A 14364-nucleotide genomic window follows, 5' to 3' on the forward strand; every position below is an offset into this window, starting at 1 on the left:
ATTTTATTTTTTCATTCTCTAATATATCCATATCCCGATCGTTCTCCGTTTATGCTCATTCTCAGTCTTTGTTTTAAGCTTTAAGTCTGTTTTTTTTCTTTGTGTATTTCCACTTACTTTCATCTCAATTACATCCTTTATTCGTCTTTAGCAAACTTTACTAACTTTGAATATTTGTCTTTTTTTTTTTTGTCTATAAATCATGATTTATTTTCGCTTCACCTTTACTATCCCTTTTCTTCTCCTTCTACCTATTTTCTCCCTATCTTCTCATTGCCTTCTAACTCTCACTGTCTTTCTGTTTCTCCTCTTCTTCTCGCTCCACTTTTCTATCTAACCACCCTTTCACATCTCCTTCCTCCCCGTATTCCCTTTTCCTTCCCCGATAGCTCTCTCTCTCTCTCTCTCTCTCTCTCTCTCTCTCTCTCTCTCTCTCGTTACATTATGTTCGTGTTTTCTCTCTCTCAAGAAGCAGCGGACGAAGCAATACTCGTAGCATGGGAAGGGAAGTTTTGACAGTTTAATTTAACCAGTATCTTCTCTGCCACTCGCCAAATTCTTTAGGATCCACCAGCCAGGAAGAGAAGCTTATAGGAAAAAGATTTGGTGCCACGCAATATTTCCCTGGACATCTTTCTTAAAACTGTGATTATTGTTATACTCATTTCGTACAGTGAGGGAGGGAAATGATGTCAGTGGTGTGTTGTAGTTAATATGGTTGGTTTTGCTATTATTATTATTATTATTATTATTATTATTATTATTATTATTATTATTATTATTATATCAATTTTTCATTTTCATTTCAATAATAATTGCATCATGGTCATTAACATTAGTATTAGTATTATCACACACACACACACACACACACACACACACACACACACACACACACACACACACACACACACACACACACACACACACACACACACACACACACACACACACACACACACACACCTGATTTACTCGTTTCAACAGGTTAAGGACACGAGTCGTTGTTTGTATACGATAATAATAATATTGTTTCCCAAACTCTGAGAGCTACTCACTTCGCAAAGACTGCCTAGAAGTCCCAAAATTCCCCACAATGACCTCGCTGGTGCCTATGGTCTTTCATTTTAGTTTTTCTGTGTTTCATTCTGCATTGCAATTTACTATCGGTAATCAAAGACCAAAATGCATTGTTAATCAGTACGAAACAAGTTGAGGCGTTAAAAAAAATTGAGTCTTCAGTTCAAGAAGCAAAAGAGCTTGAACACAAAGCTGTCTCTCAGTTCACCAGGACTGCCAAGTTACATCTATTAACTCTTTCATCAGGTAATTATGAACTGTATCCCAGATCTCGTATATGTTCACAAAAAGACTTATAAATGAAAAGTTCAACGCCGGTGATGAAGCGCTAAACTTAAACGTAGAAATCTTGTTGAAATTTTTACTCGGTCAGAACACAGTGCATAGTCAGGGTAATGGCAGATGAGGAAGTTTCTCTCACTCTGCGAAGAACATAGTAAAGTGATTCCTAAATATTAGATGTACTGTACGAGCGAGGAAGCCCAGTAGGAAATCACAAGAAAGTATCAAAGTATCCAGTTTTCTGCGAGAGGAATCACATTATCGATATAAAGTACAGTGGAATTAAATCACACCATCTCATTTTTCCTTTAATACCTTTGTCCAAAACGCTGAATTACATAAAAGAGTTAATCTACAGTAAGTTAGCCAAGATTAGTTTAGGTTGGCGTAAATAAAATTAAGAAAAGTTAGTTTATCTTTGGCGAGATTTTCTTCTGCAAAACGAACGTGACAGGATTTTGCAGTGACAAGACACAAGGTCAAGTTGCTTTTAATCATGATAATGCTTCTTACGCTTCGCCCTGTGGGTAAAACTTCCTCAGACTGAAACACTCACGAAATAACTCCTCTTTTAATGCCCTGTAATCACCTGTATGGAAGGCGCTTTCACAACGTTATAATCAGTTCGAATTAAATTGGATTTGATTCCAATTAGATTTGTCGACTTCGTATAGTTGTCTACCTGGAGTCAGCGTAGGTTACTTAAGTACGTAATATTACATCTAGTACCTCATCTACTACTACTACTACTTCTATTATCACCACAGCTACAAGTAACTACCACCTCAGATAATACTACCACCACAACCAACTCCAACAACTAATACCTCTCCTACTACAACATAATGCATTAAAACACAACTTCACCCCTCCTCTACATCAAACTATTCCTCACACTCCAATAATAACCCAAGCTTATAACAACAACATCAACGCCTTACCTTACTTAGAGGAACATTACTTCGGCCACGCTTCTAACAGCCTCATGTCATCAAGACTTTTATCGCCAGTCGAAGTTCGTAAATCATCCCAGTAGTCTGTCATCAAGGAGAGGCCAAGAGTAGTGGCTTGTGGAGTGTTGTTATAGCGTGTGCGTTATGGAGATAGATGCACATTATTTATTCACCTCCGTTGTGAACACCACCATTCACTGTCCTGGAGAGACGATAGAATAACAATACTCTTCGTCAGTACTCGTGAAACTCTTTGTAGAGATACAGTTTATTATATGTACATTAAATGGTCAATAATACGCTACATTTACATCCTAATCATGTGTTTATATATATATATATATATATATATATATATATATATATATATATATATATATATATATATATATATATATATATATATATATATATATATATATATATATATATATATATATATATATATATATATATATATATATATATATATATATATATATATATATATATATATATATATATATGTGTGTTTCTCTATATGCTTCTATTCTCTAAGTTGGTTACCTGGTAGTTTAGTCGTTCGTCCGTGCTTGTCAATAAACTGGTCGTCACTATACAGCCCGAGGCAACGTACTCTGCCAGTGAGAGAGTCAGTCAGTTAGCGGTGGTGTTCACAGAAATGACAGATACAGCTAAATATAATACAAATTTTATGTATAAAACTAGAAACAAAATATATCTTTCCATTACTGTTCGAATATGTCTATATCTCTCCCTATAAAAAACTAGGTCTCTTAACAGCTACACGCAGTCGTACCCTCCCTATTTTGATGCGGCTAAAGCAAATTTTTCATTTTACAGAATTCCTATCAATCTCATGGCAGTAAACATGGGACGCTCGGTGCCAGATACAGAGTGACGTTCCCTCACCACTCATATTATTTTCAACGAGGATTTGAGTGTTTTGGGAGTACAGCCTCGATGACTTATTCATCATTAAAAGAGAAAAATGTTTCCCTTTGTATAATAGATCTGTCAATATGGAATTTACATAACGTGTGAATATACATATTCCCAGGCGAGTCACTTAAAAAAATGGGTTTCATTTAAATGTCTAATTAAAAAAAAATAGTTTTAAATATCAGACAAATTAAAATACTTTATGGAGGGAATTTTCTGGACGAATAATTAGTAATATTTATATACGTTTAATTTATCATGATGAACCAAGATTAACTGTAATATTTCTCGAGTGTGATGGCGTAACCCTCGAGTACCTCAGGGAATATGGCCGTGTTATCAAATGGTTAAGTCGTTGTACTTAAGGGATATAATCACTGGTCTCAAGGGGTTAATATATCTTAATCAATAGACTTATTCATTGTACTCAAGGGATTGCCAGAGTACTTTATCTCACTTAGCTGTTATAAATATATTTCTTCATTTAATTATATGTATATAATCTACTTTAATAATTTTCTTCTTTAGTTTGATATATTTCGTCTGCCTTAAAAAGTATATCAAGTCCTCCTTTTCCACTGTTCTTTCTATTTTTCTCTTCGAATCTTCTGCCATTGCCTGTATTCTTACCCTTTCTCCCTTCGGCTTTTGTCAATCTCCTTCTTCTCTTCCTCTACCCGCTCTATCTTATCCTCCAATTCCGCCTCCACTTCTTCCTCCTGGCTCTTTTCCTTCTCTTCCTCCATTTCCTCCCTTGCTCCTACTATGTGTCTTCCACTTCCTCCTGCTCCACTCCCTTCACTTCCACCTCCTACTCCTACTCTTTCTCACCTTCACTTCCTCCTTCTCCCTCCCCATCGAGCGCGCGTGCGCGCCTGTATGTGTGTGTGTGTGTGTGTGTGTGTGTGTGTGTGTGTGTGTGTGTGTGTGTGTGTGTGTGTGTGTTGGATCCATTACCGTCAAGATAACTCACTTCAGTTCTTATTGTAAGAGCTTTTTTTCAGGGGCGGTAGAGCCTTCCCCAGCGCGTTAACTCGCTAAAAATAACTCAGATTTTATGGCTCCTCGTGTCCATTTCTTAGAGATACGTAGTAAAGTTCGGAGTATTAAGCCAAGCAGAGGAAAAAAAATTGTGGACTATAGGGGAGAGAAAGGGAGGGGTGGAAACACTATAGGGTGAATAAATTTTAAAAGAATATTCGAAGTGTTATAACGAAATGGTTGGCCTCTTATGAAGTAGTGAGAATCAACACCAGTCTATAAAATGATGTCTGTCTGTCCTGGTGACTCTGTGTGGTACTGATCTGTTGTTGTTTTATTAGTTTCTTCGTTTAATTTTTACTGTGTTTGTGTTTTGAATTTATTACAATTTATTACTTAACGGGGACATCGTGTGTGTGTGTGTGTGTGTGTGTGTGTGTGTGTGTGTGTGTGTGTGTGTGTGTGTGTGTGTGTGTGTGTGTGTGTGTGTGTGTGTGTGTGTTTATAAAGGGCACATTTATAGAAAACTAAACATTATGAACCCATCTCCAAGGTCGTAGAAAAGTTTACTTCAAAGTATAAAAGTATTACTAAGAAGGATTGTTATTTAAGAATGTTTGAAAATTATGTCCTTCAAAATAATGAATGTTACATTGTCATAATATACGTTAACAATACTGATGGGGGAAGTGGAGCTAAATTTAGATACCCGGGTTGTTTATGTATATGTATAGTTATATGGGCATCCATACTATGAATAAATATAATAGATACAGTGAAATGAAATCTGTGTTACATTGTCTTAGAAAACGAGGATTACGTTAATGTCTGTCATCGTTCAGCTTTAATACAAACAATAAATGACGTCATAGGTCTTCAAATACTGTTCATTAGTCCCTTACAGCAAAGAATTCCAATTATAAAGGTAATATTAACATCTTACAACAAAATTAAACACAAACATTTAAACATCTAGGAGTAAATTATTATTCATTATTTATTGTGTTATGATTTATGAATTAATTAACACAAGGACCTTTATAAATGTAAATCGGGAGTCACTCTAGAATATCTAAGACGGAGAGTTAACCCCTTGAGGACGATGGATCAATCCTTTCCTCCTCAAAGATGTTAAAATAGAGTAAACAATTTAACGTTTTCACACACCCAGATACAAGAGACAAATACACTGATACACAAGATGATGTTCCTCTTACAGAATCAAATCAACAGACAGTAGTATATAATAATACACTCACAAAAACTAAATCATGATAGTACTTGATTTTAAACCTCGCAGAAACAGAACTAATAAGCAGTCAAAAACAAAAATTAAAGCAGACACAAAATCAACAAGGTCGCATACAACAATCTGCCCACAGACAGCCCACCCACAGACACTGGTAAGTGCTTACTTACTTGCCTAAGGCTGTCCTTCGGGGTTGATGACGACGATGCTCCCAGTAGATGATGATGATTGTTGAATGTTGTCGACGTTGTTGTTGGCGTTCGTACCACTTCAGGTGGCTGTGGAATCCTATGCGAGATGTATACATCCTGCCACAATGCTGACATGTGAGGACTGGGACTCTGGGAACATCTTTTGCAGCAACAAATTGGTGTTTTCTCCGCCGATTTTCCTGACGGAGTATGGCCCACTGATCCTCAAAGTGTCGGACGCCCGTCTGACACAACGATCGCTAGTTACTGCGTTGCGCAGCATTAATCTCTTGGCCGGTGGATCTGACGTTACATTTTTTTAGATTATTTTGTATGTGGTCTTTGTAGCGTTTGCGTGGGACGCCGGCAGATCGAGTTGCCGGAATAGCATCTGGCGAGGCAGACGGCTGTCAAGCATACAGAAGATATGACATCTATGTTGACTGTGTTGGCTTGTTCGAGTTTTTCGGTGTGAGGCACTTTGTCTTTCCATGTTAGCCACAAGATCTTTTGCAAGCTTCTTTGGATATCGTCGTCGATACTGCAGCTGAGTTCCAAAACGCTGTCGATGTATGTGAAGTGCGGGACAATTTCAAGGTTGTTATTTTCGTTGGTGACGCGCAGTGGTTGGTAGGCGCCAGGGCGTGTCCACACGCCAGTGGGCCTGCACGCCGTACCTCTGGGGCCCACTGCTGCTCCGAGATCCCCTGCTGGTCTGGCAAGGCGTCGCAAGACACCCAGTACCCGGGGGTTGCCGAGCCCGAAGGCAGGAGGCACAGCAGGAGTCTTGATGGTAGAGAGGTTGTGTACTGGCAGCGGAAGTCTTACGCACTCTGCTCCCCTTTTCACCAAAGGGCTAGCCAGCGGCAGTAGGTGACAACAAGAAGTTGCATACAAGCACCTTAACGCTGACATCAGGCTACTGCACTAGACACATCATACCATCCTGTGGGAAACCCACTTAACCCCCCTTGTAAATAACAGTCCACCCACAGACACAAAACCCACAGACGATAATGGATCCCTCACACACCGCAATAATGTTCCATCACTCGCTTGAACCCACAACGCAAGGAAGGTGCAAGAGGTAAAATCAACCCGGACATACGAACGTACACGGAGTAAATTAATAGCTTACCTTCTGGAGCTGCCGGTGAGCGTTGAACCAGTTTTTACATCTCCTTTCCTTTAACCGTCCGGTGATGTATTGGAGCCAACACACACACACACACACACGTTTACATGCATTTATATTTTTTATTTCAAGATAAAGTGTACACGAAAATGGGATAATATTAGCATGCAAAATGACGGGTAATTCACATAAAAGAAATACTTATAAACCCAACTTTCCCTCCAACCTATTATTTACATCAATTCACAGCTGATGTTATCGGACAAGTAACAAACCACAGGAGTCAACACAACTTTTCAGCTGAGCCAGCCAGCTTTATGAAAATAAATCCTGACTGACTGATTAACTCACTGAAAGACATATTTACTTGGTCAGTACAGTCCGCCCCGCTCCGCCCGCCCGCCTGACACAACGTAGGAACAAATTTTGGTCATTTTTCTTAAATATTTTCCACCATTTATCACCTTTCTTTGGTGACCTTTACGGGGTCAAGGAAATGAGTGACCACTTCACTGCCTGGGCCCAGCAATTACCCCCCGACACGCTCTCACACTTCCCCCTAAAGCAATAGAAGGATTATAGAAACAACAAGAAGACACGTAACGATTAAAAAATATGGAAGCATCATTTACTGCATTACAACGAAATTAACTGAACGAAGTTACCTGTGATTGTGTAGCCATCGAGTAGTAACTGACAGTAGAGTGAGGAAGTGGATTACCATATATCAGTCAAACAGTCTGTATGACTCGCCGTGTTTGGGTTAGTAAACATTCCTCCACACATTAAGAAAAGTTTATGCGGAAACTCAAGATGCATTAAACAGTCCGGTATTATCTACTCCCCTATACTGTACAGCTTACTGTGTGTAACAAGACCACATACAGTATTTTCTTATGTTACTACGACTACAACTACTTCCGTTACTAATACTGTAACAACTAGCAGAGAAAGATAAGGTTTTAGTTATTGAAGCCCCCTTTAAGAAAATAATACTACGACAATGCCTTTTAATGTTTTTGGGTATTTTAATGAAGTGTAAAAACGGCATATATCACCAACAAGTACTTCAACCAGATAATCGTTAATCTCTCCTAAAACTGAGGATTTACGCCCTAATCATCTCTACTAACGTTATGAGGACTCACTGGTATAACATTATCTGCTGAAATATAAACATTTGCGTCAACTTTCATCAAACGAGAAAATAAAACAAAAGGTAAAATAATGAGCGAAAGGCGAGGCAATAATGTCGCCACTTATAAATGTCTGTATCCATGTTTTTATGAAGGAAATTACGTTATAAGCAACAGGGATCACGGGGTACCAACGTAACCACAAACCTAACCTAACTGAGTGTAAATGTTCCCCTTATTTACTGTAGTGTGCAGTATGAAATAAAGCCTTCCAGTAATAGTATTATCATCATGGGACGTAAAAGGTTCCAAGAAACTTTGCTCTATTCTGTTCTCACATTACTGCTGGAACTGATATTGGCCATTTAATCCCTCGTAAGCTGACCCTGAGCGGCGGAAGTGGTTAGGAGGAAGATGTTTAAAGACTATTTTCTCTAGTCAAGCGATTAGTATTATTGACTGATGAATATAAGTTATAGACGCCGAGTTAAAATAGCGTTACAAATTCCACGTGGGAGTGAACGCACCAGAAATTGTAAATAAATTAGAGGTAAGTGCAGAAGAGACGCGAGACTGGTGGAGCAGACAGAGAATAAACAGACTCATTACAAAGGAACGGACTAAAATGATCGCCGTAAATCCCGTCTGGGCCGACGTTAATGACGCTGCATCAGTGTCGTTGGAGGTCCCTAACACGCACTCCCCCCGCCCGCCGCCCGACACCAATCCAAATCAATGCAAATAAACGCGAGGGACAAATCCAAAAATTACCAATTAAACTCGCTATTCTTCAAGCGTATAGCCTTTACCAAAAACTCGTCCCCCACTCCTGAAAAAGAGATAACAATCACTTCTATGTTCCTTGGCCACACGGCTGAAAATAGCCCGGGCTTAGAGAAAATAAAGAGTTTGTCTGGAAACCTTAAGATAACGGCCGGGCGGACTTACGGCGTGGCAGATACAACGTTATTCACTCCTGCAAATGAAACCAATCCAAAACATTTTTACTTTTTCGTAGCATGCAATCGGTCCTAGATTCTTATCTGCGGTTCTCTCATTGCTTTTAATGGATTCCTGTCGATGCGTTTATTACGTTTTAGTCTCTGTGAGATTATTTTTCCTTAAGCACACTCGTTAGTTTTGGTGAATATATATCTGTCCAATCTATCAGCAGGTAATCTATATTACCATCGGCTGATTCATCAGAAGTGACTGCAATGTACCTTTATCACGGATCCATCTCTCAGCAGATAACCTTTCCACTATTTATTGCTTTGTGTATATATCTACGAATCATGATAAGAGAAGAAACAATTAGTTTTGTAATTCATCTACACACTCTTCGATCTTTATCCTAGACTAAATTATTCTCTTTTATACCTTTTTGAACTGACTGATTATGATACCGTGTTTCCCCCTGCCTTCGCTGATTCTGATTCCGTGTTTACCCTTACTTTCGCTGACTCTAGTTCACTTTCTGTTCTTGCCCTTCCTGATTCTGAATCCAAATCTACCCTCTGTGTTCGAGTGATCATCATGCAAGGAATACCTCGAGTGGTATTTACTGTATCTGTCAATTATTATTATTATTATTATTATTATTATTATTATTATTATTATTATTATTATTATTATTATTATACTTTTGCATTAAACATTACTTTCACTATTATTTTTACCAATAACATTTTGTAATTAGTCTAGATTTTAAAGATTCAAAAACACTTTTTATTATTTGTTTAATCTGTGGGGATACATACTGGTAAATGACAAGTAGCCTCTTATTAAAATCAAATAATACTTAGATAACGAAAATACAAATGAAAAATTTGAGCTGTGTAACCTTATGTGTATGACCTTATTTCAAATACTTGTCTGAAGGTAGATAATTCCACATACTAAACGACCGACTAATGAACGCGGTGCATGATCATGGTGTTCAAGTACAATGAGAGAAAAAATATTACAAAACAAAATTGATGAGGATTTTGATATCTCGGGTCATATTGGAGAGAGGGAGAGAAAGAGAGAGGAAGAAGAAACAACACGATGGAAAAATAGACAAACAGATAAGCATACAGACAGGTATAGAAAAATACAAGTGCCGTCCCAGGGGGAAAAAAACACACACACTCTCTCTCTCTCTCTCTCTCTCTCTCTCTCGTTTACAATACCTAACCTCCCAAGCCTTCCATTCCCCTCCCTCCCTTCCTCTTCCGAGTTGATGGTTCCCCCCTGAGTAAATATAATAATTGTGTGTGTTGCCAGTGCCTTAATCAAGGTGCCCTCACCAGATCATTAACTCATCCACCCTCCCACAAAAGAAGGATGATGTCCCTTGTGGCTTCACCGTGACCAAGGTTATTATGGAACCTTTTGGGGCATAGTGGCTGACCCTCGATGGCAGAGCCAAAAATACGCGAGAGCCCTATGAGATCACCAGAGGGAGGACAAGGATGTCTTTGGAGAGAGAGAGAGAGAGAGAGAGAGAGAGAGAGAGAGAGAGAGAGAGAGAGAGAGAGAGAGAGAGAGAGAGAGAGAGAGAGAGAGAGAGAGAGAGAGAGAGAGAGAGAGAGAGAGAGAGAGAGAGAGAGAGGAGAGAGAGAGAGAGAGAAGAGAGAGAGAGAGAGAGAGAGAGAGAGAGAGAGAGAGAGAGAGAGAGAGAGAAGAGAGAGAGAGAGAGAAGAGAGAGAGAGAGAGAGAGAGAGAGAGAGAGAGAGAGAGAGAGAGAGAGAGAGAGAGAGAGAGAGAGAGAGAGAGAGAGAGAGAGAGAGAGAGAGAGAGAGAGAGAGAGAGAGAGAGAGAGAGGAGAGAGAGAGAGAGAGAGAGAGAGAGAGAGAGGAGAGAGAGAGAGAGAGAGAGAGAGAGAGAGAGAGAGAGAGAGAGAGAGAGAGAGAGAGAGAGAGAGAGAGAGAGAGAGAGAGAGAGAGAGAGAGAGAGAGAGAGAGAGAGAGAGAGAGAGAGAGAGAGAGAGAGAGAGAGAGAGAGAGAGAGAGAGAGAGAGAGAGAGAGAGAGAGAGAGAGAGAGAGAGAGAGAGAGAGGAGAGAGAGAGAGAGAGAGAGAGAGAGAGAGAGAGAGAGAGAGAGAGAGAGAGAGAGAGCATAAATCCTTCTCTTAAAATGTCTAAAATGTCTAAAAGGATCTACTCCTGAACAAATATTGACAGGGTAAAGTAAAGATGGTGATCTCACTTTTTTTTCCTAAATTTCTAGAATCTAAAAAATATAGACTTATACTCTGGAGAACATAATATAAGTCTTTGTTTTATATACACTGTAACTATAAGGTTTAGTTCCAGGTTAGTTTTACTCTAATTTGTTTTATTTTGTCACTTTATTTAACTCTTTCTTTTATTTCTGGAGAGCAAAACAAAGGAAGGACCTCTGTGTGAGGTCAACAAGCTGGCCCAGATTCTTAAAATACCGAAAGAGAAAATAAGATTTATTGCCTTCAACACCTAATGACGGGTATAAAATATATAATATAGTGATAAAGGCCTCATATCTGTAAATTTTACTTGTAGACAGGTACCGTGGAACTTTTGCAATGTTAAAGAGAGAATTATGTGATGAACTGGTGGTGGTGGGGAAGGGGGGAGTTGCCTTTGCGCTGCAGGTAAACAAATATACTATGTCCTTTTGATTTTCTGAACAAGAAAATAATTCGCCCACACAAAAACACGTACAACCACACACACGCACACAAAAATAATCCACACACGTCCTGCTAATGCTGGCCTCCAGTAGTCCTGCCATAGTCCCCCCTCTTCGCCCAGGCTATATAAAGTTTGTAACGCTTATCTATGTGAAGCTCAGGGCCGCTTGTCATGGACTGGGCTTGGTAAACTGGGCAGCGTTCACAACTAATGATATGTTCCGGCAGTATGGGCTTCTCCCCGCCGCCTCTAGATAGCCTTCCATACCATCAAACTCAGCTGGACCCCACAACCAGCTGCCTTCAACGACCCTCCCTGCCCTCCTCACCCATGCCTCTCCATCTCCCCCATCCCTGTTTTCGACCACATCCCCTCCCTCCTTAACTCCCCCCAACTCCATATCTCCTATTCCGCCCCTCCATTTCATCCCTATCTCTATTGCCCTTCCCTGTCTCAACCACTTCCCATCCTCCCCACTCTCCCGCCCCACCTCCTTATCCCCTCCAGTTTTCCCCATATCTCCACTGGTTCTCCATCTCCCCCCTCTTTCTTTCCACTTCTCGTGTTCTCTTATTCCTTAACCCATCTCCACTATGTACCTCTACCTCTCCCTCATCCCCTGCCTCATTTATCTAACTTCAGTACCACCCCGCCCTTCATTCTCAACCCCTATTCACTCCTCTTCTTCAGTGCTCTTCTCCTTCCCTCTCTACAGTCCTCTTTCTCTCCACTTTTCACTCTTCGGTATTCACCCACTTCTCTCTACTCCACTTTCCCTCTTGACCAAAAAATCAGGTATTCATCGCTTCTTCTCCCTCCTTCTTCCTTCCCACGTCTTACTCCTTGCTACACTCGCTTTTTTCTTCCATTTCCCTCTACTTATAGTTTCTCCTAGTTATCCCTCTCCACAGTACCTCAACATCCACTCCCTACCTCCTTCCAGTTCTCCATTCCTCCCGCCCTCCCATTCCCGAGCGATCATATTTAAATTGTCTCTTTCACTACAGATACACATTAAGAAAGTTTAAATCAAGAATATCAGCCCAAGTACTAATCTACACCAACAGTACTTTTGCATAAGAATACATTATCACAAAAATGGTCCCTTTAACTTACTGTATAAATAGGGAGATGTACTTAAAACCTACACCTTTACTCTTGCGTCCTTTTGTTACACATTTCTAGACCCTTTCCTCACCCATTAGAAAGTTGCCCCCTCTTTTTCCATACCTTCTTTTTTCTCGTCCCCATTATCACCCCCTACTCGTTTCGTCTTCCTCGCTTCCTCATCTTAGCATCTCCAATTTTTTCACCATTTCCTTTACCATCCCCACATCTCTCTTCTTTTTTTTCGTCCTCTTGTCTCTCCCCTTCCTTCCGTAGCCGTCTCCATCACCCCTTCCTCTTTTTTTTCCTGGGCCCTTGATCATGTAGGTCAAGAAGGCAGTGTGGCAGGCAGGCAGGCAGGCAGGCAGGCAGGCAGGCAGGCCTGCCACCACTACCACCACCACCAGGGTCGTCTTTCCTCCTCCTCCTCCTAGCTCTCACTTCCAGCTGCCTCCTTCACTCCCTCCCCACACCTCCCCCACCCCCTCAATCCAGCCCTGGACTACTTGATGGTTGGTTGGCTGCGTCGATCCTGGGAAGAAATTTTTCATCTGGGAGAGAGAGACAGAGAGACTTTGAGTGAGTAGGTGTGTGAGAGAAAACGAGCAAGAGGGGTAGTTTAGACTGGATGAGAGAGAGAGAGAGGGGGGGGGGGAGTGGAGGGTGTGAAAGAAGAGGAGAGAGAAGGGAGGTTGCGTGAGAGAAGGTAAGAGAGAGGTGGTAAGGGGGTTGATTGTGTGAAAGTTTGAGAGAGAGAGAGAGAGAGAGAGAGAGAGAGAGAGAGAGAGAGAATGACCATGGTGCAGGAGAGCGCAGCGGGAGAGAGAACGGGAAAGTTTATCACACAAGAGTTCCAACAAGTTCAGAATACTTGACAAACTGCCTCGTGTGTCGCCGTATATTATGACGGACACAAGACGTCACTCCGCACTGCCGCCAACACTCACCTCATAAATCCACAGTTTATGCTGCAAACTTTACTGAATGGGAGAGAGACACTAACAGAGAATTTACTGCCTGCCGTTATGAATGGGAGGATCAGTAGGACGCTCAAGTTACTACACGAAATTATGAATGGTAAGACACCAACCCGAATTATGTTACTATGTATTGCTTTATATGTCAGGAAAAACAACAACTGAGATTTACTACACATTATTATGAAGGACTAACACGGATTATATTAACTTATGTGTAAAGAAAATACAGACATAAAACTGAAGCATACTACAAAATTATGAATAGGAAGGACTAACACGAATCAATTCACTACGGATTGTTATGAGTGGAAGATATACAAAGTCAACCTGAGGTCATAGGGTTAATACACGATGGAATTTTACACAGAATTGCGAAACATAACAACCAACATTAACTGTGTCACTATTGAAAGAGGATCACTGAACGCTAAGAAATACAGTACACATTCCTGAAGACGATGAACTAACATAAAGTCCCTCACTAATTACTCTATCAAATAACAAAAAATTAAAAAGTTTATGTAGCTATGAACGGTATGATCAGTTAACGATAGAGTTATGAGCGAGACGAGTCAACCAAAATTATATAATATGAAAGACTGCTGAGGCCATTACGCAAATTTTATGAATGGAACAATGGACAATATTTATTTTACTGCATATATGAATGAA

At 40.2% G+C, this 14364-nt stretch overlaps 1 long non-coding RNA gene across 1 annotated transcript; it reads right to left on the reverse strand.

The window, feature by feature from the left end:
• Window positions 1-2309: 2309 nt before the first annotated feature.
• On the reverse strand, window positions 2310-6633 carry LOC121870306. Its single transcript, XR_006089697.1, has 3 exons — window positions 5658-6633; window positions 2862-2932; window positions 2310-2517 (listed from the first exon to the last, which is right to left on the reverse strand). It is a non-coding gene; the product is annotated as an uncharacterized LOC121870306 (long non-coding RNA).
• Between the last annotated feature and the right edge of the window lie 7731 nt (window positions 6634-14364).

Source organism: Homarus americanus, unplaced genomic scaffold, assembly GCF_018991925.1.
Source record: "Homarus americanus isolate GMGI-L3 unplaced genomic scaffold, GMGI_Hamer_2.0 scaffold40856, whole genome shotgun sequence".
Classification (NCBI taxonomy): domain Eukaryota; kingdom Metazoa; phylum Arthropoda; class Malacostraca; order Decapoda; family Nephropidae; genus Homarus; species Homarus americanus.